This window comes from Myotis daubentonii, chromosome 1 (genome assembly GCF_963259705.1).
Source record: "Myotis daubentonii chromosome 1, mMyoDau2.1, whole genome shotgun sequence".
Taxonomy (NCBI): Eukaryota; Metazoa; Chordata; class Mammalia; order Chiroptera; family Vespertilionidae; genus Myotis; species Myotis daubentonii.
The window spans coordinates 53,042,867-53,069,245 of NC_081840.1; the positions used below are offsets into that span (position 1 = coordinate 53,042,867).

General features: G+C 40.8%; 1 protein-coding gene and 1 pseudogene across 5 annotated transcripts in view; one reads left to right on the plus strand and one right to left on the minus strand.

Annotated features, from left to right (window-relative positions):
* TCF12 (transcription factor 12) overlaps positions 1-26,379 on the minus strand; it is a 370,918-nt gene that overhangs the window by 288,383 nt on the left and 56,156 nt on the right. The window lies entirely within an intron of this gene.
* Positions 9,073-9,944, plus strand: LOC132236769 (small ribosomal subunit protein eS6-like; annotated as a pseudogene).

Here is a 26,379-nt window from a genome sequence, read left to right on the forward strand (position 1 = left end):
TCCCCCCTGTCACTCACAGAGTAGGGCTGATAGGGGAGTTGGCACACCGCCCCCTGTCACACACAGAGCAGGGCGGATCAGGGGGTTGGGGCGCCGCCCTCTATCACCCAAAGAGCAGGACCGATCAGGGGGTTGGGGCGCCGCCACTGTCACACTCAGGGCAGGGCCGATGGGGAGGTTATGGCTCTACCCCATCACACACAGAACAGGGCCCGTGGCGGGGGGGTTGGGGGGGGGGAGTTCGGGCGCCGCCCTCTATCCCCCACAGAGCAGGGCCGTCAGGGGGTTGGGGTGCCGCCACTCTCACACTCAGGGCAGGGCCGATGGGGAGGTTATGGCTCTATCCCGTCACAGAGCAGGGCCCGTGGGGTGGGGGGGTTGGGGCGCCGCACCCTGTCACACACAGAGCAGCAGGGTGATCAGGGGGTTGGGGAGCTCCCCCCGATCAGGCACAGAGCAGGGCCGATCAGGGGCTTGGGGCGCTTTCCCCTGTCAGGAACAGAGCAGAGCAGATAGGGAGGTTGTGGCCCCGCCCCCTGTCACACACAGAACTGCAGGGCGATCAGGGGGTTTGGGTGCTGCCCCCTGTCACACTGATCCTGGTGCCGGGAGGCCTCTCAGCTCCGCTGATCCCAGTGCTGGGAGGCATATTACCCTTTTACTATATAGAATAGAGGCCTGGTGCATGGGTGGGGGCTGGCTGGTTTGCCCTGAAGAGTGTCCTGGATCAGGGTGGGGGTCCCCACTGGGGTGCCTGGCCAGCCTGGATGAGGGGATGATGTCTGTTTGTAGCTGGTCACACACCCTTCAGGGTGGGGGTCCCCACTGGGGTGCCTGGCCAGTCTGGGTGAGGGGCTGAGGGCTGTTTTCAGGCTGGGACTGAAGCTCCCAACTGCTCCTTTTTTTCTTTTTTCTTTTTTTATTCTGGGCCAGCTTTAACTCTGAGGCTTGGCCCGGATTAGGGGATGATGGCTGTTTGCAGCTGGTCTCACACACACCCTTCTGGGTGGGGGTCCCCACTGGGGTGCCTGGCCATTCTGGGTGAGGGGCTGAGGACTGTTTGCAGGCTGGGACTGAAGCTCCCAACTGCTCCTTTTTTTTCTTTTTTTCATTCTGGGCCACCTTTAAGCTCTGAGGCTTGGCTCCAGCTCTGAGGCCTCAGCTGCTGAAAACAGGTATCTGGTTTGTTGAGGTTCTATAATCGAAACTCTGTATCAACTCCAGCTCTGAGATCCCGGCCTGCTGAAAGCTGGTTTCTGGGGGTTTTTTTAGCTTCTATATTTGTTACAATGTTTGAAACTGCAGGCTCAGAGGCTGGCAAGGCAGGCAGGGAACGTTGCAGTCCTCCGTCACTGAAGCAAGCAAGCCTCATGTTAGTTTCAAGCTGCCTGGCTGCCGGCCGCCATCTTGGCTGGCAGTTAATTTGCATATCACCCTGATTAGCCAATGGGAAGGGTAGCGGTCGTACGCCAATTACCATGTTTCTCTTTCATTAGATAGGATTTTATTGATTTTCCACAGAGAGGAAGGGAGAGGGATAGAGAGTTAGAAACATCAACGAGAGAGAAACATCGATCAGCTGCCTCCTGCACACCTCCTACTGGGGATGTGCCCACAACCAAAGTACATGCCCTTGACCGGAATCGAACCTGGGACCATTCAGTCTGCAGACCAACGCTCTATCCACTGAGCCAAACTGGTCAGGGCTGAGTTCAATTTTTTTAACTTAAGATTTATATAATGACTAAGATATGTTATATTTGGGTAACATGTACTTGAAAAGAATGTATATTCCGTTGTTGCTGAGTAAAGTATTCTATAAACATAAATTAAATCTAAGTGGTAGATAGTATTCAGGTACTCTGTACCCTTGGTGATTTCTGTCTGGTAGAGTCCTATCTATTACGGAAAAAGGACTATTGGAGTTCTGTCAAATTTTGCTTCATGTATTTTTAATTTCTGTTGTTAGGTATGCACACATTTAGAATCTTTTTAACAATATGTAATGGTCCTCTAGATAATTATCTTTGCAATGGAGTCTACTTTGTTTGCTATTAATATAGCAACTACAGTTTTCTTTTTATTGGTGTTGCACAATATCTTATCCCATCCCTTCACATTTAACCTATGTTATTAAATTTCTAACAGACAGTATACAATGGGGTCATTTACTTATGCACTCTGACAATCTCTTTTAATTGACATGTTTACAGCATTTAAAAGTTTAATGTAAATATTGGTGGGTAAGAATTTACATCTATCATTTTATTCATTTTCTGCTTCTTCCATTTGTTTTCCCTTTTCTGCCTTCTTTGGGATTGAGTATTTTTTAATGGTCCACTTTAATTATCTGACATATCATTGTGATTCTAACTCATCTCTTTATGTTATAAGTAGTGATTCTAGGGAATATTACATTCATACTTAACTTTTAGGTCTAGTTAGCATTAGTGTTTTATGACTTCAAGTGGACCATAGATGTCATATATTGTACCTCATCCACTGAAAACCACATCAGACAATGTTATGATTTTTGCTTTCAACTGTCAAATATATTTTGAAGAACTCAATAGTCTATGATATTTATGCAAATATTTACCATCTCTGTTAATCTTCTTTCCATTCCTGATAACCAAGTTTCCTTCTGGTATCATTTCTCCTTCTGTCTTAAGAACATTCTTAAGCAAATGCTTAGATCTTTTGGCAATGAATACTCTTAGTTTTCCTTTATCTGAATATGTCCTTATATTACTCTCATCACTAAAAAATATTTTTCCTGGTTATATACAATTCTTTTCTTTCAGCACTTTAAGAATGTTTTGCCTTTTCTTCCCACCTCAATGGTTTCTGATGAGAAATTCTCTATCGTTCAAGTCATTGTTCCTGTATAGGTAATGTCATATTTCTCTGGGTCTTTTCAATATTTTTTTTGTTTTTATTTTTCCAATTTATTATGACATGCCTGGGTATGAATTTCTTTCGGTTTACCCTGTTTCAGGTTCTCTGACTCTGTATGTATACATCTTTCACTAAATTTGTGAGTTTTGAGCCATTATTTCTTCAAACAGTTTTTAGCACCACAGTCTTTTCCAAAATATCTCTAAACGTCCAACATTTTGTTATTTTTCCCATAGTTCCTGAGGCTCTGTACAATTTTTAAAAATTTGTCTCCTCTTTGTTATTGAGTTATCCAGAGTGTTTTTTCCCCCACTTATTGTATTTTTCAGTTCTAATAATACCATACCTTTCTATCTTCTCTTTTTCTGCTGAGACTTTCTACTTTTCCATCTATTTCACAAGCATTCACTACTTGCTGGAACATTTATACTGCAACTATTATAAAGTTTCTATACTATCCCAACATCTGTATCATGATGATATGGTATGTTTGATCGTGTCTTTTCATGTGAATTCAAATTTTCCTGGTTCTTCATATGCTGAATACTTTTCTATTATAATCTAGACATTTTAAATATTATGTATGAAACTCTGGCTCTTGTTTAAATCCTGTGGATGATGTTATATTATTTTTTTGCTTTAATAGGTGATACATGGTTAGGTTAGGTTAGGTTAGGTTAGGGCAGTGGTTCTCAACCTTCTGGCCCTTTAAATACAGTTCCTCATGTTGTGACCCAACCATAAAATTATTTTTGTTGCTACTTCGTAACTGTAATGTTGCTACTGTTATGAATCGTAATGTAAATATCTGATATGCAGGATGGTTTTAGGTGACCCCTGTGAAAGGGTCGTTTGACCCCCAAAGGGGTTGCGACCCACAGGTTGAGAACCGGTGGATTAGGGTCACAGGTATCAACATAGCTTCTGTGGGCACAGTTCCATTACCAATTGAATTTTCAAAGCCTCTGCGATTTTTTCTCACTCTGTCCCACCTTACATCATCCAATAATCAGTCTAGGACTTGGGCAATAATTTGTTATTTCCATATATGTATAGCTCAGAGGCAAGCCCATGAATTCATAACCAACTTTAAAGTACTGTTTTACCAAATCTCTCCTGCTACAGACCTCAGTATTTTTCAATTCCCTATAGGATCCCTTTTCCTTTCTTCAGTCAGAATGCTGGGGCTTTAGGTTATCTGCTTGATCACAAACCTCTACTGTTATACCTGCTCTGGGTTCACACAAGCAAAGGACAGGGGATGGGGGAGAAATGGGAGTTTGTCAGTTGGAAAGGAAAGTTCCCATCCCTAATTTTGGCTACAGGCTACTGCTGCAGTCCCTGCTGCCATTACCAAAGAATTACTTGGGACTATGGCATGAGAGAACAGAAAAAAGAAAACCAGAAGAATTTCCACATTCACACTGTGTTAGGAGTTATCTTTCCCACTCCTTAAGCCAGAACTAGCGGGCTTCTTTTGGAGCTCTATTTGTCCGTAACCAAGTGCTCACTTATAGCCATCAGACTGTTAGTTCAGGTTCAGGGATCCTGGAAGAAAAAAAACTGGTAATCTCACAGTCAATGTGATGATACTTTGGACTCTAGTATTTTTTCCAATCCACCTATTATTAATTATTCTTTTGAGTCCTCAAATAGCTGTCCCATCCATTTTGTCCAGGTTTTATACATGCATTTAGTGGACGAAATAGAGTGTGTGTGTGCTTAATCTATCTGAAATGAAACCATATACAAAATTCTGTTCTCCATTAATTCTCATTAACATATGGATGCCTCAAATATAATTATCAGAATATATTATTCATCTAAAATATGAGTTCTCCTTCATTCACAAAAAAAGTGCTACTCACATAGTAAATAACTCATAGAAAGACAGCCATGATACTAAGAAAAGCTGATCATGTTTTAACTGAAGAGCTTTTATGATTATACTAGAGGCCCGGTACACGAAATTCATGCACAGGGAGAGGGGAGGGTCCCTCAGGCTGGCCTGCACCCTCTCCAATCCAGGACCCCTCAGGGGATGTCCGACTGTCTCTCGCAATCTGGGACTGCTGGCTCCTAACCACTCACCTACCTGCCTGCCTGAACATCCCTAACCCCTCTGCCTACCAGCCTGATCTCCCCTAATCACCTCTGCTTGCCTGCCTGGTTGCCCCTAACTGCTCCCCTGCCAGCCTGATCACCCCTAAGTGCTCCCCTGCTGGCCTGATCGCCCCTAACCGCCTCTGCCTCACCCCACAACCGGGACCCAGGATTCCCTCCTCCGGCTGGACCTGGGTTTCCCTCTCTTTGGCCAGCCGCAGGCACCCAGGACCCAGGAGAGCTTCTCCAGGGCAGGCTGCATCCGCAGGGGACCATGGGTGGGTGGCTTCACCCAGCCACAGCTGCAGATGCCCAGGACCGCGGGGTGGGTGGCTTGTCCCTCCTCCCAGGCCACAAGTGCAGACACAGCCACTGGCGCTCGGGACCGCAGGGTGGGTGGCTTGTCCCTCTCCTGGGCTGCAGGCTCGGGCACCCAGGACCTCGGGGCAGGTGGCTTGTCCCTCTTCCAGGCCATAGCCCCAGCTGCTGGTGCCCGGGATGGTGGGGTGGGCGGCTTGTCCCTCTCTCGGGCCGCAGCCCCAGCAGCTGGTACCCAGGACCGCGAGGTAGGCAGCTTGTCCCTCTGGTGGGCCATAGCCTGGCTGGTCCCCATTCCTCTCTCATGAGCTCATTTGTGCCTGACTGATCCCCATTCCTCTCTTACAAGCTCATTTGTGCCTGGCTAGTCCCCATTCCTCTCTCCCCAGTGTTGAGTGTCTGAGTTGTTACTGTGTGATGGCATGATGTCCATTTGCATATTAGCTCTTTATTATATAGGATGCTATCACTGCAAAGCCCTCAAAATTTTATAGTGCACTATCAGAAAAAAAGGGACTCTGCTTAAGACACAGATAAATGGAAAGATATCCAGTGTTCCTGGATTAGAATAATTAATATTATTAAAATATCCATACTACCCAAATCATCTACAGATTCAATGAAATACCTATCAAGATTCTAAAGGGCATTTTTTTTACAGAAGTAGAAAAAAATTCTAAAATTGATATGGAACCACAGAAGTCCAAAATAGTTACAAATCTTTATCTGATATTCAGATATATTCAAAATATATGAACAATTCCTACAAGTCAACAGTAGACAAACAAATAATCCAATTAAGAATTGTATAAAGGACTTGGACAGACATTTTTCCAAAGATATTCAAATGGTCCACAGTATGTAAAGAGGTACTTAACATCATTAATCATTAGGAAAATAAAAAACAAAACCACAATGACTCATTCCAGCTACAATGGTTATCTTCCAAAAGACAAAAGATAAATGCTGGTGAATATATGAAAGGAACCCTTGTGCATTCTTGGTGGGACTGTAAATTCATATAGCCACTGTGGAAAACAGTATGGAAGTGCTCAAAATATTAAAAATAGAACTACCATGTGATTCAGTAATTTCATTTCTGGATATATCCAAAGGAAACAAAGTCACTATGTAAAGAGACATCTGTATCCCCCATGTTCACTGCAGTCTTATTTACAATAGCCAACATATGGAAAAAACCTAAGTGTTCACCAACAAATAAATGGATAAAGAAAATGTGGTGTATATACACAACAGAATACTATTTGGCAATAAAAAAAAGAAAGAAGGAAATCCTGCCATTTATGACAACATGGATGGACCCAGAGGGCCTTTTGCTAAGTAAAATTAAGTCAGAGAACAACAAATACTATTGGGTCTCACTTATATGTGGAGTCTAAAAACAAAACAAAACTCACAGAAAAAAATATCAAATTTGTTTTTACCAGAAATGGGATGGAAAGAGGAGAAATATGATGGTGGTCAAAACACACAAACTTACAAAACTTACAGTTAAAGATAAGTAAGTCCTGGGGATGTAAGATATAGCATGATAACTGTAGTTAACACTGCTATAAGGTACATTTGAAAGTTGCTAAGAGAGAAGTTCTAATTATAAGGAAAAAGACATTTTTAATTTTTTTACCTATAGGAGATAACGGATGTTAACTTATTATGGTAATCATTTCATAATATATGTAAGTTAAGTTATTATACCATGTATCTTATACAGTGCTGTATATCAACTCTACCTCAATAAAGCTGAAAGAAAAAAATTTTAAATGATACATCTGGTATGTTATTACAAATAAACTACATTTAATTATAAGATTATTTAAATGATAAAAATATAATATGGTATTTGTAATTAGATCTAAATGATACAGCTCATCCAACTTTTTGTCTGAAAATGAAACCTTTACTATTTTGAAGGAAAATAATCAAAATAATATTTTAAGACAAATAAAAAAAGGACTTGCTTTCTCACTCTTTATGAAATCACAATGACACAATGGCCACATTACAAGGTATTATTTGGGTGATCTATTTATAGGTAACTAGTTAAGAATCACCATCCAAGGAAATGTTAAGTGACTTTCAGTAGTAGATTCAAATTAAAATCATTAACGACATTTTCTTTCAAAAGGGTGATTTTTAAACTCTTTCAAACTCTGGGACTAAGAAATACAAGTTTTAAAATTTAGGTTTAAAACAAGAACAAAAAAGAAACATCAAAAGAATATGACAGCAAAACTTAAGGGAGATGGGATTTGAGAAAGTCTTACAGTTTAAGGAGATCAATTTTTAAGAAAATCTAAGGAATCATACAACAAGGTGTTAGTCTCCAAAATAAACTAAAAACTTCTTCATTAACTTGTTTAAATCAACTTTTTCTGTACTCTGAATGTTATAAGACAACCCTTATATAATGTCAGTCAATAATGATAAATAAAAAGGGCACTATAATACAATTATTTATATGAGTCAACTTTGTAGTTCTAACAAGAGCATATAAAAAATAAGTTATTTTCATTTCCTTAAAAAATATTAAATGTTTTGTCATGAAAAACTATTAAGCCTAAATGTCTTAAATTTTCAGGCCATCATCATTCAAGCAGTAGGCTAAAAGACATTTTTCATAATGCATACTAATGAGAACTTACTTCCTCCAAACTTTATTTAAATAGACCCACACTTTACTTGTTAACCAATTATAAAAGTTGGAATTATATAAGTTAAGACATTATAATGTAGTAATTAGAATTACATGGAAGATAACATAAGGTCACAAGTTTAATCCCTTTCTATGCAAGTTCAATATTCAGCTTTTTCCTATGCCCCTAGATTTGGTCAACCATTATATCTTGTAGGACAGCAGCCACTGGATGGGAAGGGAGGAGAGTTCATGAGGAAAGAGGAGAGAAAAAAGGCAAAGGAATCAGAGAAGAATGGGCCCATGCAAATCCTTTACTATTAGGGAAAAACAACTTAGTGAGATAATGTGTCAGGAATATTATCTTTCATTCCATGTACTAGTCCCATATAAGGGGACTGGGAAATTAAAGCAAAAACCTGAGAATTTAGTTAACTTATCTGAAGTGTGACATGGAAATTTTATTTTAAGAGTTCTGGTCAAATTTGTTAAGAAATTCTTAAAAGTTCAGCAATATTCCAAAACATACCCCAAGAACAGTTGGGCCCATTAAAAACACATATACTATCTCTGTTCTTAATTCTGCAGGAAGGATGCTACAGGTCAACAGACATGTAGAGCAGTATTAATAACAGCAAATATGTCCATGTTGAAAACTAATCATCACCCCTCCCTTATGAAAATAAGTACTTCCAGTATTATAGGCAACACAAGCTATGAAATGCAATCTAGAATTTACCACTCAAATGCATGTTTCCAATATTTTTAAACTGCTGATAAGGAGGGCAATGAAAAATACAAGCACCATGTCCCTCTAAATCAGCGGTTCTCAACCTGTGGGTCGCGAACAATGAAAATACATCCTGCAGATCAGATATTTACATTACGACTCATAACAGTAGCAAAATTACAGTTATGAAGTAGCAACGAAAATAATTTTATGATTGGGGGTCACCACAACATGAGGAACTGTATTAAAGGGTCGCGGCATTAGGAAGGTTGAGAACCACTGCAATGTTCCTGTGAAGTACAACCACCATAAAAAGGAAACTCATCTTAAGACAGAACTTTGTGCTATTTTTTGTGGCATCTCAGAGGTAGTCAGCTGCTTCAGGATGAGGCTGAACATCTCTTTCCCAGCCACTCGTTGCCAGAAACTCACTGAAGTGGAGGATGAGCGTAAACTTCGTACCTAGTATAAGAAGCTTATGACCACAGTGTGCTGCTGATGCTCTGGCTGAAGAATTGAATCAGTGGTCCAGAATGATGAACAATGTTTCCCCATTAAGCAGGGTGTCTTGACCCCGACCATATCTGCCTGCTGTTGAGTAAGGAGCATTCCTGTTATAGACCAAGGAAGACTGGAGAGAGAAAGCGCAGATCTGTTTGAGGTAGTACTGTAGAAGTCAATCTTAGTGTTCCCAACTTGGTCATTGTAAAAAAAGGGGAGAAAGAGATTCCTGGTCTCACTGATACTACTATGCCTCATCGCTTGGGTCCCAAAAGAGATAGTAGAATCCACAAATTTTTCACTATCTCTAAAGAAGATGTCTGCCAATATGTTGTGAGTAAGCCCCTAAACAAAGAAGGTAAGAAACCTAGGATTAAAGCACCCAAGATTCAGCATCTTGTTTCTCCATGTGTTCTGCAACACAAACGTCAGCATATTGCTCTGAAGAAACAAAGTGCTATGAAAAATAAGGAAGAGGCTACAGAATATGCTAAATTTTTGGCTAAGAGAATGAAGGAGGCCAAAGAAAAACACCAGGAACAGATTGCCAAGAGATGTAGGCTGCCCTCTCTAGAACTTCTACCTCTAAGTCTGAATCTAGTAAAAAATGAGATTCATTAAGAGTAACAATAAATAATAACAAACATTTTTTAAAAAGACAGAATCTAGACACACCATCAACAAAATGAAAAGGGAGTCCACTGCATGAGAGAACATATTAAGCTATGATAAATCTAATAAGGGGTTAATTTCCAAAATATTTAAGGAACTCATACAGCTTACAAAAGGAAGACAAACAAGCCAATTAAAAAATGGACAAAGGACTTAAATAGATACTTCTCCAAAGCAGACATACAGATGGCCAAGAGACATATGAAAAAATGCTCAAAGTCACTAGCCATCAGAGAGATGCAAATTAAAATGACAATGAGGTACCACCACACACCTGTCAGAATGGCTATCATCAACAAATCAACAAACAACAAGTGTTGGAGAGGATGTGGAGACAAGGGAACCCTAGTACATTGTTCGTGGGAATGCAGACTGGTGCAGCCACTATGGAAAACAGTATGGAGTTTCCTCAAAAAATATAACTGCCATTTGACCCAGTGATCCCACTTCTAGGAATACATCCTAAGAAACCCAAAACACTAATCAGAAAGAATATATGCACCCCTATGTTCAGAGCAGCACAATTTACAATAGCTAAGATCTGGAATCAGCCCAAGTGCCCATCAGTAGATGAGTGGATAAAAAAGCTGTGGTACTTTTATACCATGGAATACTATGCAGCTGTAAAAAAGAAAGATCTCTTTCTTTTTGAGACAGCATAGAGTGACCTAGAGAGTATTATGCTAAGCAAAGTAAGCCAATCAGAGAAAAATAAGTATCATATGATCTCACTCATATGTGGAATCTAATGAACAAAATAAACCAATGAACAAAATAGATCCAGAGACATAAAAGCATGAATCAGACTCAGACATAAAAGCGCGAATCTCAGAGGGAAGTGGGGGATTAACCAGGGACTTATATGCATATATGCATAGCCCATGGACACAGACAATAGTGGGGTGAATGCCTGGGAGGGGCAGATGCAAGGTGGAGGGGGTCAATTGGAAAAAAGAGGGGGAAATTGTAATACTTTCAACGATAAAGATAAATTTAAAAAGACAGAACTTTGTTTGAATCAAGTTTTCATACATAATTGCCCAATAACTATACATAACTTTAGTAAATCTGTCCCCTAAAAAAGAAGGCAGAACACACTTTGGCTTTTAAGTCATATCATTAGGAATATAGCTTAAAATAACAACATGAAATCTTATTTTAAATCTACTGTTCTGCTCCAAACACATTTCCATTCACTGAAGACATCACAAAGAGCAACAAACATACATACAAGAGTTAACTGGAAAAGCTTAGCACATTATGTGAAAATAGGAACTGTAAAATTTACACACGTGCAAAAAATATATAATTATAATAAGCAGTATCATTGTAATACCAAAGCTACAGCAATTTTTCCCTGCTGGGTACATTTTAAGACATAATTTTTAATCCCAAGACAAGGAAAAGTGTGTTTTGACATTTATTTTCAGCTAGTTTATTTTTTCTATCTTTTCTACCTTTACTCATGTACACCCACCCTATATAATAAAAGCCTAATATGCTAAGTGTCCGGTCATCCGGTGATCAGTCGACTGTTCAACCAATCAAAGCATAATATGCTAATGATATGCTAAGGCCGCTCAACCGCTCGCTATGACGTGCACTGACTGACCACCAGGGAGCAGACAGACAACCAGTCAATCAGTCACTATGACGTACACTGACCACCCAGGGGGGCAGACGCTCCGACTGGTAGGTTAGCTTGTTGCTGGGGTCTGGTCGATCGGGACTGAGCGAGATGGGCCAGACACGCCCTGAAGCCCTCCTGTGTCCCTCCCCAGCCAGCGGTCCCCAATCGGGACTAGGCAAGATGGGCCAGACACGCCCGGGAGCCCTCCCGCGGTCCATCCCTAGCCCTGATCGTGCACTGGTGGGGTCCCTCAGCCTGGCCTGCACCCTCTCACAATCCAGGACCCCTCAGGGGATGTTGGAAAGCTAGTTTGGGCCCAATCCCACAGGCCACTCCCCTCGGGAGGTTGCCAAACACAGGGCTCAAGGCTGGCAAGTGCTACTGTGGTGGCACGAGCCTCTCACGATCAGGACTAATTGGGCACAAGCCCGCGGCAGGCACAGTGGGGCTGGGATGAGCGGGACTGGCAGGTAGGAGCTGCAGGCGGCATTGGACTCTGTGTTTTGGCCCGATCCCTGCAGGTCACCCTGAGGGACCCCACCCGTGCACGAATTCGTGCACCGGGCCTCTAGTATATAACAATAAACTCTATAATACTTAGTGCCATCTCTGAAGTTAGAAAAATTAACACTGAAAAGGGAATACAGACAGGTCAAGGAAAACTAGATATGGGAGGGCAGCCTTGACATTTCAAGGCTAATTAACACTTCTAGGTGGATCTAACATCTCCTACACAGTATCTTCTCTCCTAGGCATCAGACCCAAGTATGGAATGTTCTTGTTCTCTGTAAAGGCTGAATTATGTTCACTACTAAGCTCAGTACCATAATTTACTAAGTCAAGGTCAGCCCTCCCTCTAGGAGTCGGCAAATTGATTCCTACAGCAAAAACATTGAATTATAATCTGGGTCCTTGGGTTTTAACACACAGGCTGGTTCAGTGCTTGTGAGGTAGTAGTGTCAAGTATTGTTAAAAAAAAAAAAAAAGATTTAGACACATGCAACATACATACACACACCCATTGAGAAATATATATACATTAAAAAAACAAGCAAATAATCTTCTAAAGCAGAGGTTAGCAAACTACAGCCAGTTGTCTGGTTTTTATTAAGTTAGGAATTATTTTAAAATTTTTAATGGTTACAGTTTAAATGACTATGAGAAACTACGTTATATCCTGAATTTTGTCTGTTGGCCTGCAAAGCCTAAAATATTTCACTGTCTGTTCCTTTCAGAAAAAGTCTGACTTCTTTGCGAAAGCAAAAACTAAGCTTCCCTGTAAGTTTTAGCTCTAGCATGTAAATATGTTCATAAGGAACAACCAATATTTAAAGTTAAAATCTAATACCATTACAGAAGCGGTAATATCAACTTAAGCATTGGTATAAACATACATGATATACACATGGAAAAGAACAGGAAGGAGATCAACATAAAAATATATAATTAACTTACCTTAGTAAATGGCATTTTCACTTTTTTCCCTGTACTATCCCAATCTTCTTAAGTGAGCATATCATTGTTAAGATCAGGATATAGTACTAGAACATTACAGTACAAATTTTCAAGAAAATATACACCAAAAAATTTTTGTGACTTGAATTGCAGTTATGTGGGTTCTTTCATACAGGCTCAGTAACACTTTGGTATTCACCATTACAAACTGTTAAGAATTAAAATAGTACATTTACATTCTTTCACATACATAAAAAAGAGAAGGCCCTGTTTCATCAGAAGTCAGAGTTGTCATCTGAACCCTCAAGGTCACTACTTTGGAAGTAACTTTCAGGCACACTACAAGATACTTTATATAATCTGAAGTTTAATTCAAGTATTATCTCCTACATTCATGTTAGCTTCAATATTTCTTTCAAAACATAGTAAAAAATGTGACTAAAACCCTAAACATATTCTATGCATACTCCATATACACTATATAACCATAGCATTAACATCTAAAGTCATACTGGGCAATACAAGTTCTTATCAACTAAACAGTTCAAACAAAAACATATTTTTTACTGATAGAAAATAAAATGCTACTATTAAAAAATCAGACAACTGTTCTGCTAAAAGGTACAAACAATGAAACAATCATGATTGTTCTCATAAATACTTTTTTAATTTTCTTGTTCAGTAATTAATGCTTAGCTGTTGTTTTGAAGCCCACTATTTTTTTTCAATATTTTATTGATTTTTTACAGAGAGGAGGGGAGAGGGATAGAGAGTTAGAAACATCCATGAGAAACATCCATCAGCTGCCTCTTGCACGCCCCCTATTGGGGATGTGCCCGCAACCAAGGTACATGCCCTTGACTGGAATTGAACCTGGGACCCTTGAGTCCGCAGGCCGACGCTCTATCCACTGAACCAAACCAGTCAGGGCTGAAGCCCACTATTAACGGTAAACATACGAAAGCATACTAATATACATGATATATGATATATCATTATGACCAATTTAACTCTAACTTGATAAATGAGAGGTTTACTTTGGTTAAAAGGCATTTTAAAGTCACATCTCTGTTTTCTGAAACAAAAACCAGTCTTTGCTTTATGGTTTATTTCCTGAGTTTATCTTGAAAATGCACATAAGTTTTCTTTCTGAATGATGTTAAAGTCCAAATTTACTTCTCCCAAACCACAAATTTAAATTAGAATACCACTTATCAGACTATAAACAACAGCTTTTCTTTCCAAGTGTCACTCATATTTCTGTTCCCTTTATAGTACAATGTTAACTGGTAAAGAATTTAATATCATTAAAATATTAAACTGCAAACTTTCAAAAAGTAAAAACTATCGGTCATATCATGTACCAAAACTACTGAAAGGAACAAAGCTCCCATAGCTAGTTAACACTAACTAGAGTCTTAACTTTGCTTAAAATGGCAGCTGTAAGAGTTTTTCTACTCTCCTTCTTCTATTGATGATAGAAGCAAGCACTGAGAGAGAAACTTAAAACATTTACTCACAGAGCAAAAAACACAATCCAGAGCCCTATTGGTAACAATTTAAAGGCAAAGGCTTCATCTCACTACAGAGTTTTGCAAGAACACATCAAAATTCAAGAATTGTCCTTAGCCTCAAAAATGTATCTTACTTATATAGACTAACATTACAAATCCAGATTCTGTTGTCAAGGATAGTTAAATATCCTCCAAAAATCCAAACATGAGCTACTTATTTAACAGAAAACAGATTTTGAAGACATTTTGTTTCATCTGAAATGTCTATCCTGTTAAGTACTACATACAAACAAATCTTGTCAGAATTATATTTAAATAGCATCTATGTATTATAGATTAAGATCTCTTACAGATGTACAAAACAGAGACAATTTGTCACTGTAGGCTAAATTTTCCTTTTTTTTAAAAAAGAACTGCATACATATATTTAGTAAAGCAAGTAAAAAAAAGACCCTTTGTATATAAGGATATACAAAATAACTCAGTTCTATAGTCACAGCCTCTATTTAAAACTTCTGAAATTAATTTACTCTAAAAGATATGCAGGCATTCAATAGGTTATAAAATTGCTGGGAGATTTCTATTTCTGGTTTCTGCCATAATAAATACTAAGGGTTTAAGCTTAGCTGCTTTTTTTGACTTAAAAGATTTTTTCCACAGTCAGCAACTTACAACAGGACATACTGTAATACCAAAATGGAAACTACTTAATCAACATTTCCTCATGGAAACACATATCATACACAACAGTCTGTAAGGGTAAAGTTTTATTTCAAAAAGTAGCATTTATATTTTATTTAGCAACACAAGCTCAATTTTTTTTTCTGGTTCTGTCAACATGTTGGGTTAATTTTAGTCAACATTAATCACACACACACAAAAGTGAAAATGTAAGCAATAATATAAGGCAATTTGTTGGTAAGTTTGAATAAGACCACACTTTCATATTTTTAGAACATAGGTCACAGGTTTTCAAGTCCTATAAAATAAATATGATCCTGTTCTCATGCTATGTTTTTTAAAACTGTTTCTGTAAAGAATTTAAGCCATGTGGAAAACTCAACAGTATGTGAATCATCCAATACATAAATCTTTCAGGTTTCAAGTTCTAAATTTCAGTCATCTATAGCATCACAGAAGGCTAACAAAGGATTGAAAACTCTTGGGCATAATTTCAAAATGTTCCAATTCCCTTTCTGCCCACTCTTCAAAACATACCATTTAATTAAAAAAAAAAAAAAATCTCATTCATAGTTGGTCCTGTTGGATTTAACACATTTAACTTCTAAATTCTATCATTTACAAAATATTGCAGGAAATAACTTTTCAGTCATTGAGCTCACTTAAATATAAGTGTGTGTATGTGTGTGTATATATATATATATATATATGGTTTATTTTGAAAATCTGTAGACCCAGGGGAAATATAGTTAATTTGGCTTCTGACTCACACTTTTAAATAATCACTTGCAATACTCCTCATTCAATTGCCTCATTCTTTGTGCTTCCTCTTCACAAAGTCTAAGCTCACTTCCTAAGAGCTTTCTTCTTGCAGGAATCAGCATTTATTGACCTCACAAAGTACACACATTTGCTGTTGTCAGCAAAGAACACAGAAATTGGAGAAAAAAGCATCACAGAAGCACTGGAAGTGTATGAAAGTATATCTTCTTATACAGTTATATTTGTAAAGATCTGGGACTTCATATTTAACCTAAGAAATACTGAAGATTTTTGTATTTAAGAAGGAAATACAGCATTCCAACCCAAGAGTTCATTTCATCTGACTGAGTCAGGACCTGACAGTTGCTACAACTGAGTAGAAAGAAAGGTAATTTCTACCACATTTACTGGTACTTAACACAGTTAAGTAATATTAAAATCTGAGTATTTTTCAAAGCCTCCTGAGGTCATCTGAGATCTCATGGGATTTTTCATAATGGGAGGGTGATAATCCCCAATGCCCTGGCCTGCTCCCAATTTGGATCATTAGTTTCTGCTTACCTAAATTCCGATTACCATTTCAGTTGGCTCAGATATTCTTCATTTCCTGTCTTGAACTATAGTCCAAGCACTAATTATTAAACAGCCAAAGTGAAATACCTTCTTTGGGTGTCTATATGCCATCAAAAACATTTCACATTCCTTTAAGATTAGTAAAACAGTAGTTTAACCCATATTCTGTTGTGACTTTTAAAATTTTTTTCTACTGTTATTTTGTATGGCACACAGAATGTTTTGATTATAATTTTACATAGAATTTTTAGGGTTTATTTTTAAAGAGAATTTGTGATGAGCTTAAGTGCTAACAAAGGTGTGAAACTGCAGACCAGAGCTAGTACAAAGATGAAACAGCTAAATGGACCCAGTTCACCACTCCCCAATCCCTACCATAAACATCCACACACATATCCCTCCCTCCCATTCTCCTCCCTCCCCACCTGTCTCTCTCTTTCTCTCTCTCTCACACACACACACACACACAACATACACATTTCGCTAAATTTGTATATATACATATGTACATGCATGTATTTGTAAAAATGTGTGTGTATCTAGATATATATATAAAAGTCTAATATGCTAAGTATCCCTCCCACCGTGCGACCAGTCGCTATGATGCACACTGACCACCAGGGGGCAAACGCTCAGCGCAGGAACTGCCATTAGGCACACTTGTCATTTACAGGGAAACAGCAGTGTGGACCTGGCACCGACAAAACAACACTCGGGCTTCCTCCAAGTTCAACACAGGCCCCACCACCACCCCAGAGCGACAGTCCACCAAATCACAGCTGACGCTGCCAAGACCCCATGGTGCAAACTGCAGCCCAGTGGCTGTTGGGGGCCGGGTCATGATGTCATGTAGCAATGTCCGGCTTCCTCTCCCTAGTGACGACTAGCATCCTTGAAGTTTCTTCAGCCCAGGAACATGACTTGTCTTATAGCCAGGTGCCAACATTTTACACTTTAACCAAATGTCTGTGAAGCATTTTCCCATGCCTCATTTCATTTGATCCTCACAGAAGTCCTGGAGTAGGTAGATAGGAGACTCAATGGAATCCTAATTTCCTTTCATTAGCCAAAAAATAGAGATTTACAAAGCTTAGAAACTTGATTTGACTGAAAAAAAGTAAGAAATGGTGGACCTTGAAAATGACTTCAGGTTTTCTCACTACACAGAATATAGTCAAACACTGCTGGAGTAAAAAATTTTACCCTTTGTTCTCCCTGCATAATCTACAATAATAATACTGCTGTGTTGCTGACACTTACCTGAAAGAGAGGTTGGGGTGCTTCACTGGGCTGGAAAAAGTTTAGCTAAATCAGAAAGCAGGTCTAATTAAGCAAGCTTATCTACACTAATAAAAGAGAAAAATGGTAATTGGCGTAAGGCGCTACCATTTTCATTGGCTAATCAGGGCTATATGCAAATTAACTGCCAACTAAGATTGGCAGTTAACTGCCAACAAGATGGCGGTTAATTTGCATATGTAGGCACAATGCAGGGAGGCGAAAGGGAAAGCAGGAAGAAGCCCCCTGCCACTGACAGTGATTGGAAACCCAGGGGGGAGCTAAGGGCTGGGGGGCAGGGCAAAGGCGGCCCCAGGGCCGCCTTTGCCCTGCCCCCCAGCCATGATCGGAGAATCAGGCGCCTTTGCCGCCCTGGCCAGTGATAGCAGGAAGTAGGGGTGGAGCCAGCGATGGGAGCTGGGCATGGTCGAAGCTGGCAGTCCCAGGAGCTAGGGGTCCCTTGCCTGGGCCTAAAGCGGAGCCCACGATCGCGGGGCCGCTGCAGCTGCGGGTCCCCGCTGCCCGAGCCAGACGCCTCAGCCAGAGGCATTAGGCCTGGGCAGGGGCGGAGCCTGCAACCGTGGGGAGCTGGGGGGGGCGGAGCCGGGGATTGGGGGGATATGATGGTCCCCTTGCCCAGGCCTGAAGCCTGGGTCAGAGGCGTCAGGCTTGGGCGGGGGGTGGAGCAAGCGATCAGAGGGAGATGGGGGTCCCCTGCTCAGGCATGACTCCTGGGCCAGAGGCCTCAGGCCTGGGCGGGGGTCAGAGCCAGTGATCGGGGGGAGATGGGGGGCCCCTGTCCAAGCCTGACACCTCTGGCGGAGGCGTCAGGCCTGGGCAAGGGGCCGATCAGGCAATCGGAGGGTGATGCAGGTCTACGCCTCTGGCCGAGGCATCAGGCCTGGGCAAGGGGCAGAGCCAGCAATCAGAGGGGTCAGGGGGTCCCCTGCCCAGGCCTGACGCCTGGGCCACAGGCATCAGGCCTGGGCTGGGGGCAGAACCAGTAATGGGGGGAAATGAGGGTCCCCTGCCCAGGCCTGACGCCTCTGTCAGAGGCGTCAGGCCTGGGCAAGGGGCCAATCCTGCGACTGGAGGGTGATGGGGGGTCAACGCCTGAGGGCTCCCAGTATGTGAGAGGGGGCAGGCTGGGCTGAGGGACACTCCCCCCACACACATACACACCCAGTGCACGAATTTCGTGTACCAGGCCCCTAGTCTACACTAATAAAAGAGAAAAATGGTAATTGGTGTACGACGATACCCTTTTCATTGGCTAATCAGGGCTATATGCAAATTAACTGCCAACTAAGATTGGCAGTTAACTGCAAACTAAGATTGGCAGTTAACTGCCAACTAAGATTGGCAGTTAACTGCCAACAAGATGGCGGTTAATTTGCATATGTAGGCACAATGCAGGGAGGCGAAAGGGAAAGCAGGAAGAAGCCCCCTGCCACTGACAGTGATCGGAAACCCAGGGGGGAGCTAAGAGCTGGGGGGCAGGGCAAAGGCGGCCCTGGGGCCGCCTTTGCCCTGCCCCCCAGCCATGATCGGAGAATCAGGTGCCTTTTCCGCCCTGGCCAGTGATAGCAGGAAGTAGGGGTGGAGCCAGCGATGGGAGCTGGGCACGGTCGAAGCTGGCAGTCCCAGGAGCTAGGGGCCCCTTGCCTGGGCCTAAAGCGAAGCCCAGGATCGCGGGGCCGCTGCAGCTGTGGGTCCCCGCTGCCCGGGCCGGACGCCTAGGCCAGAGGCGTCAGGCCTGGGCAAGGGGCCCATCCTGCGATTGGAGGGTGATGGGGGTCAACGCCTGAGGGCTCCCAGTATGTGAGAGGGGGCAGGCTGGGCTGAGGGACACTCCCCCCCGCCACCACACCCAGTGCACGAATTTCGTGCACCAGGCCCCTAGTCTAATCTAATAAAAGAGAAACATGCAAATTGACCGGACCATCGCTACACCCCAAGCCACGCCCATCAGCCAATCAGAGCAACTATATGCAAATTAACCCAACCAAGATGGCGGCCGGCAGCCACGGAGCTGGAGCAAGTAGGAGGCTTGGTTGCCCTGGCGATGGAGGAAGCCAAGCTTCCCACCTGCCCTGGCTGGCTGTGGCCTCCGCTAAAGGAAACAAAGTTTCAATTATAGAAGATAAATAAATCCCAGACACCTGCTTCCAGCCAGCCTCCACTGGGAGCTTGGGTGGCTGGGGGCCGTGGCCAGCCTGCAAACAGCCATCAGCCCCTCACCCAGGCTGGCCAGCACCCCAGGGGACCCTCACCCTGAATGGGCTGTGGACAGTCTGCAAACAGTCATCAGCCCCTACCCAGGCTGTCCAGGCACCCCAGCGGGGACCTCCACCCTGAAGGGGCTGTGGCCAGCCTGCAAACAGCCATCAGCCCCTCAACCAGGCTGGCCACAGCCTCAAGGGATGAGGGTTTCTGCTGGGGGGCTTGAGCAGCCCGCAAACAGCCATCAGCCCATCACCCAGGCTGGCCAGGCACCCCAGCAGGGACCCTCAGCCTGAAGGGGCTGTGGCCAGACTGCAAACAGCCTTCAGCCCCTCACCCAGGCTGGCCAGGCACCCCAGCGGAACCCCCACCCTGATCCGGGACATGCTTCAGGGCAAACCAGCCAGCCCCCACCCATGCACCAGGCATATAATAAAAGGGTAATGTGCAAATTGACCCTAACAGCAGAAAGACTGGGAATGACTGGTCACTATGACACACACTGACCACCAGGGGGCAGAATCTCAATGCAGGAGCTGCCCCCTGGTGGTCAGTGTGCTCCCACAGGGGGAGCTCTACTCAGCCACAAGCCAGGCTAATGGCTGCCAGCACAGCAGTGATGGCGGGAGCCTCTCCTGCCTCCTCAGCAGTGCTAAGGATGTCCAACTGCAGCTTAGGCTTGCTCCCCGCTGGCAAGTGGACATCCCCCAAGGGCTCATGGGCTGCCAGAGTGATGTCTGACTGCCAGCTTGGGCCCGATCCCCCAGGGAGCAGGCCTAAGCCAACAGATGGACATCCCCCGAGGGGTCCCGGACTGCAAGAGGGCACAGGCCGGGCTGAGGGACACCCCCCCCCCCCCCGAGTGGGCAAATTTTTGAGCGCCAGGCCTCTAGTCTATATAATAAAAGCCTAAGTGACTGTTACAGCAGAACAACCAGAACAACCGGTTGCTATGATGCACACAGACCACCAGGGGCCAGATGCTCAATGCAGAAGCTTCCCCCTGGTGGTCAGTGCACTCCCACAAGGGGAGCACCACTCAGCCAGAAGCCAGGCTCACGGCTGGCGAGTGCAGTGGCGGTGGCAGGAGCCTCTCCCACCTCCGCAGAAGCCCTAAGGAGCAGCAAGCTGAAAGGTAAGGAGCAGCAAGCAGGCAGGCGGTAAGGAGCAAGGAGTACCAAACTGCAAGAGAGTGCATGCTGGACTGATGGACACCCCGCCCAATGGCATGAATTTCATGCACCAGGCCTCTAGTCTATATACATAAAGCTCTCGCTGGCACCAACTGCACGCATGTGTTTCAATCTGTCTTTGTCAATTGTGAATTTGGCTGACATTTCTATTATAAAAAAAGGGTGAACAGCAATATTAAAATATTTCTTCTAATTAATTTCCTTTCAAGGTGCACGAATCCGTGCACCAGGCCACTAGTATACAGTATATATCCTAATTCAGCGTTTAAAATTCAAGAAATTCTGGATTCTCAAACAAACCCAATCTCAAGGTTTGAGACTAAGAAACTGTGGAGTAATACTTTTATATTTGAAAAATGTAAAGTTTATAAAATTGTCTGCTTTCCCTATACAGCTTCCACTAATTGCTACCTACTATAAATTAGTTAGGGCGGGGAGGAGGGAACCACAATAAGGTTCAAGTCTTTAACACCTCTCTTTAATGCTTATTAATCTCCCTTTTGCCAATAAAGGCTTATCCTGGACTATAGACAGCAGTAGCAGCCAGAGTGACAAGAGGAGACAGAAGTATAGGAGAGGGCTGAATCCATTATTAACATCCACAGAAAATATTTAATCCAGGAATTTTGAATTTTAAGAATTTTCCATATTCTCAATGCTACTTGAGATTATGGGAAATTCTTGAATTATAATGATTCTAAAACTCCTAAATTTAAATTCTTTCATAGCTATTAATGTGTGCCATACAAAATAACAGTAAAACTATTTTAAAAGTCATAACAGAATATGACTTAAACTACTGTCTTACTAATTTTAAAGGAATGTGAAAATTTTTTGATGAAATATAGACACCAAAAGAAGCTATTTCACTTTAGCTACTTAATAATTAGTGGATAGACTATGGTAATTCAATTATTTATTCAACAATTATTCTAAAACTCCTAAATTTAAACTCTTTCATAGCTATTAATATTGTTCTTCAAAAGGAATCATAATTTACTTTTGTTAATAACGACCTTGCATTAGTAATAATGTTGTAAGTATGCTTTCAAATATGTCATTTGGCCTCCATACTCTATAGTCACTCTAGAATCGCTTTGTACAGTAACTCATTTGGAGAAGGTACATATTTTAATCCGAGACTAACACCTAGGACATATTTTCTACCTACCTCAAACCTTACCCCAAAGATAATTCCTAATCCATATCAACTGCAAGAAAGTTAGATAATGTATTATAAGAACAGAGTATAAATGACTTTTCAATTAGTAGTTAATTTTTAGATGAGATGAGCAACTGTTTTCCCCTCAGATACAGAATTTTCAATTAAATTAATTTAAATCATTAGTCAAGAAGATTCTATTTCAGCTGTTTGTCTGTAGAGAAAGCATTTATCTTACATAAAACATTAAGATATGTTTTATGTAATTAAGGTATAGACATAGGGTTTTTAGTTTTAAAATGTAATAATAAACTGTTTGAAATGGTAATGTGTTTAAATATTTACTGAGATGAATTTTTCAAATTTGTACAAAACTGAATGACTTGGCCATTTCATTCTCAAAAGTAAATGAAGCAGATAGTTATTAAGTCACGGCAAAGTGAACCATCTCCAATTTAATCAGCTCCAATTCAACATCTGTATTGAAAGTAATCACCATTAAAAATCAACAGAAATTTAAAATTTACCTATAATTTTTTTTCTTGACTATTCTATAAAAATACTTTCATTGTTGTTGTTATAGAATAGATGAGAACAATAAAATTATTGCCATAAGGTACCTATGTATTTTTTAAAAACCAATATTCTAAACCTTGTTTACAACATTTTAACTAAATTAGACATATAAAAATGTGATCATCTAAATGAAATTAATTAATCTAGTTATATCAACCAAAGAAGCTTAAAATTTTGAATTAGTGAGTATATTCACCAAACTCTTTACTTATATTTTTTAATAAGCTCCATGAACTTCTATATGTCTTGCTCACCACTGTATCACCAAAGCCTGAGTGCCTGGAGCTTAGCATTCAGTGAATACCTGCTAAATGAATTAATTAACAAATTACATCTAAATTTAGAATTAGTAAACACTAGATAAAAGTAAACTTTCTACTAAAAAATCTATTCAAGGCTTATCATTTCAATAAACTCTGATGAATTTAGTCTTATCATGTGATTTTTGTAAGTTCTATGTTGTTAGATGAATCACTATTAACCCTGAATTTCTTTAGTACTGAAAATACAGAAAGAGGAGGACTTATAGCTCTAAATCTAGACAAATCTATGGAAGTAATGATCACACCATAGCCAAATCCTCCACAAATGTCTAACACCAGCCTCTACTTGTGAGCATTAAGCATTTAGGTAATTCAGTTATTTATTCAACAACTATCTACTATGTGCCCACCGTTATGCTAGGCATCACAAATACATATATAAGTAATATGTATCCTCAAGAAAAGCACCAGTTTGAGAGGTGAGAATCACATGAGTAAATCAAACATGGATGGCAAAAAAGTGAGCAAAATTTTACAAAAAAAGAGAAGACTGAAATTGAAGGTCATGTTCATAAATGAGATGAGAAGTGACCTGGTTGTCATAGGGATGTGGAGTAGAATATGGGAGCTGAGAGGATCCTGAACCCAAGGTGTCAGAGAAAGGCATTATGAATAGAGGACACAGCATAAGCAAAGGAACAAAACATACACACACACAGAAAAAATAAACTTTTTTTAAAATAAAATATTAACCTATATTAAAATAAACATCCCGTTATATAAAACATTCTTACAAAAGCCTTTAATAAAATAATTTTAACCCAGGAGTATTCTCTCAAGAACCTAAAATTCTAGGACTAGGATAAGATTTACAAAGTAGTCCCAGAAAAGTAACTTCACCTGCTTTCATGTCCTTTGATGTTTAAGCTCAAGGTAAAACCACATGATCAATAGGTTCGAATCCTCACCTTTTCATTTTTACCACTATCATGAACCTCATCAATTATTCTAAAACTCCTGAATTTAATTTCTTTCATAGTTATTAATGTTGTCTCTTCATAATGAACCATAATTTCCTGAAGGCAAAAACCATCTTAACAGTCTTGAAGGTCCCCACACATACCTAAAACTACAGAAGAGATTCAATTAGAAATTTATTGACTGATTGTTTATTGAGATTGAAATTTTTACCTTTTTAAAGCACATGCTACTCTAAAATATACTTAACATATAACCTTTCATTCTAGTTGATCACACTTGATAAGAAAACAGGTGGGAATTAGTGTTTTGAGAATTTTTAACCTGCACCCTTCTATCATAACCTAGCATCAGGCTTAATTTTGTCCTTCTGGGAGAAGTCTATTAGTCAACCAACGCACTTACAGAACCACAAGAGAGACCGTGAGAGTAGGGTTAGCAACCCTGAGTTTATGCATTAAGCCCTGCGTTATACATAATGCAACCCTGAAATGTAGGTGTTTTTATGCTCTGTAATTCTCATACTATTGTGACAAACTAAATTGAGAAATGTAAGACTCTTACCTTTTCCATAGAAAGACACAAATAGAAGACATTCGTTTGTTGAAGGTGTAAAGTAATAAATATAATGAATTAAAATGTACTTGGGATATTTTGATAAATGATCACTTTAAAAGCATTTGATGGGGGGAAGAACATTTGGAGAGTGTCAGCAATAAAGAAACTATGCTTTTTATGACTGAAGGATACATGTGTAATTGTAAAGATGTATGCAGAGCATTGGTAGTTCATGAATACACTTGAGTATTTAAAAAAGAAACAGTTTGAGGGAAACATTTGTTAAGAATATGTGTGAACCCTAGCTGGTTTGGTTCAGTGAATAGAGCATCAGCCTGCAGACTGAAGGGTCCGGGGTTCAATTCCAGTCTAGGGCATATTCCCGGGTTGTGGGCTCAATCCCCAGTAGCAGGCGTGCAGGAGGCAGCCAATCAATGATTCTCTCTCATCATTGCTGTTTCTATCTCTCTCCCATTCCCATCCTCTCTGAAATAAAAAATATACATATATTTTTTAAAAAAAGAATATGTGTGAAATAACACATAGTACTATAAATCTAAAAAATATGAAACTAAGACTATTTCCCAAATGAGAAAGAAAATAACTTATTTATTTAAAAGCTTTATTGTATTACATGTATATCTGCTTTCAAAAATACTGGTAAAGATTCTTGTAAACTGCCTATGAAGAGATTTAATAAAGAGAATTAATTCTCATTATCTTTCAATAACAACTATAAAATATTACAAGACAGAATTTAAAAGAGAATGCAAAGGATAAAAGATTAAAACAATCAACAAAATCCACGGTGAAGCTATTAAAGAAATAAGACATCCTGTGAAAATGAAAGCTTTCTAATGATAATTTAGACTTTTAATCTTGGTATTATGAAAATTTCAAACTAATCCATCAATTTACTGATGGCTCCAATCTACACCCTTTCTTAAAAGATAAAAAATAAAAAATAATCAAGCTTTTAGCTTCTTGAGCAGTGTATTTTAACTGATAACTTACACAACAGCCCTGGCTTTTGGCTGGCTGAACTTGAAGTATAATTGTCTTTGTCTTTGTTGTTTTTGTAATCCTTTAATAATCCTATCTAATAAAAGAGAAACATGGTAATTGGCATACGACCGCTACCCTTCCCATTGGCTAATCAGCGAGATATGCAAATTAACTGCCAGCCAAGATGGCGGCTGGCAGCCAGGCAGCTTGAAACTAACATGAGGCTTGCTTGCTTCAGTGACGGAGGACTCCAACGTTCCCGCCTGCCGCTGCAGGCCTCTGAGCTGACAGTTTGAAACATAGTTACAAAAATAGAAGCTAAACAAAACCCCAGAAACCAGCTTTCAGCTAGCCGGGATCTCAGACCTGGAGTTGATACAGAGTTTCGATTGTAGAACCGAAACAAACCAGATACCTGCTTTCAGGAGCGGAGGCCTAAGAACTGGAGCTGCAGAGCTAAAGCTGGCTCAGAATAAAAAAAAGAAAAAAGAAAAAAAGGAGCAGATGGGAGCTTCAGTCCCAGCCTGAAAACAGCCCTCAGCCCCTCACCCAGACTGGCCAGGCACCCCAGTGGGGACCCCCACCCTGAATGGTGTGTGACCAGCTGCAAACAGCCATCATCCCCTCATCCAGGCTGGCCAGGCACCCCAGTG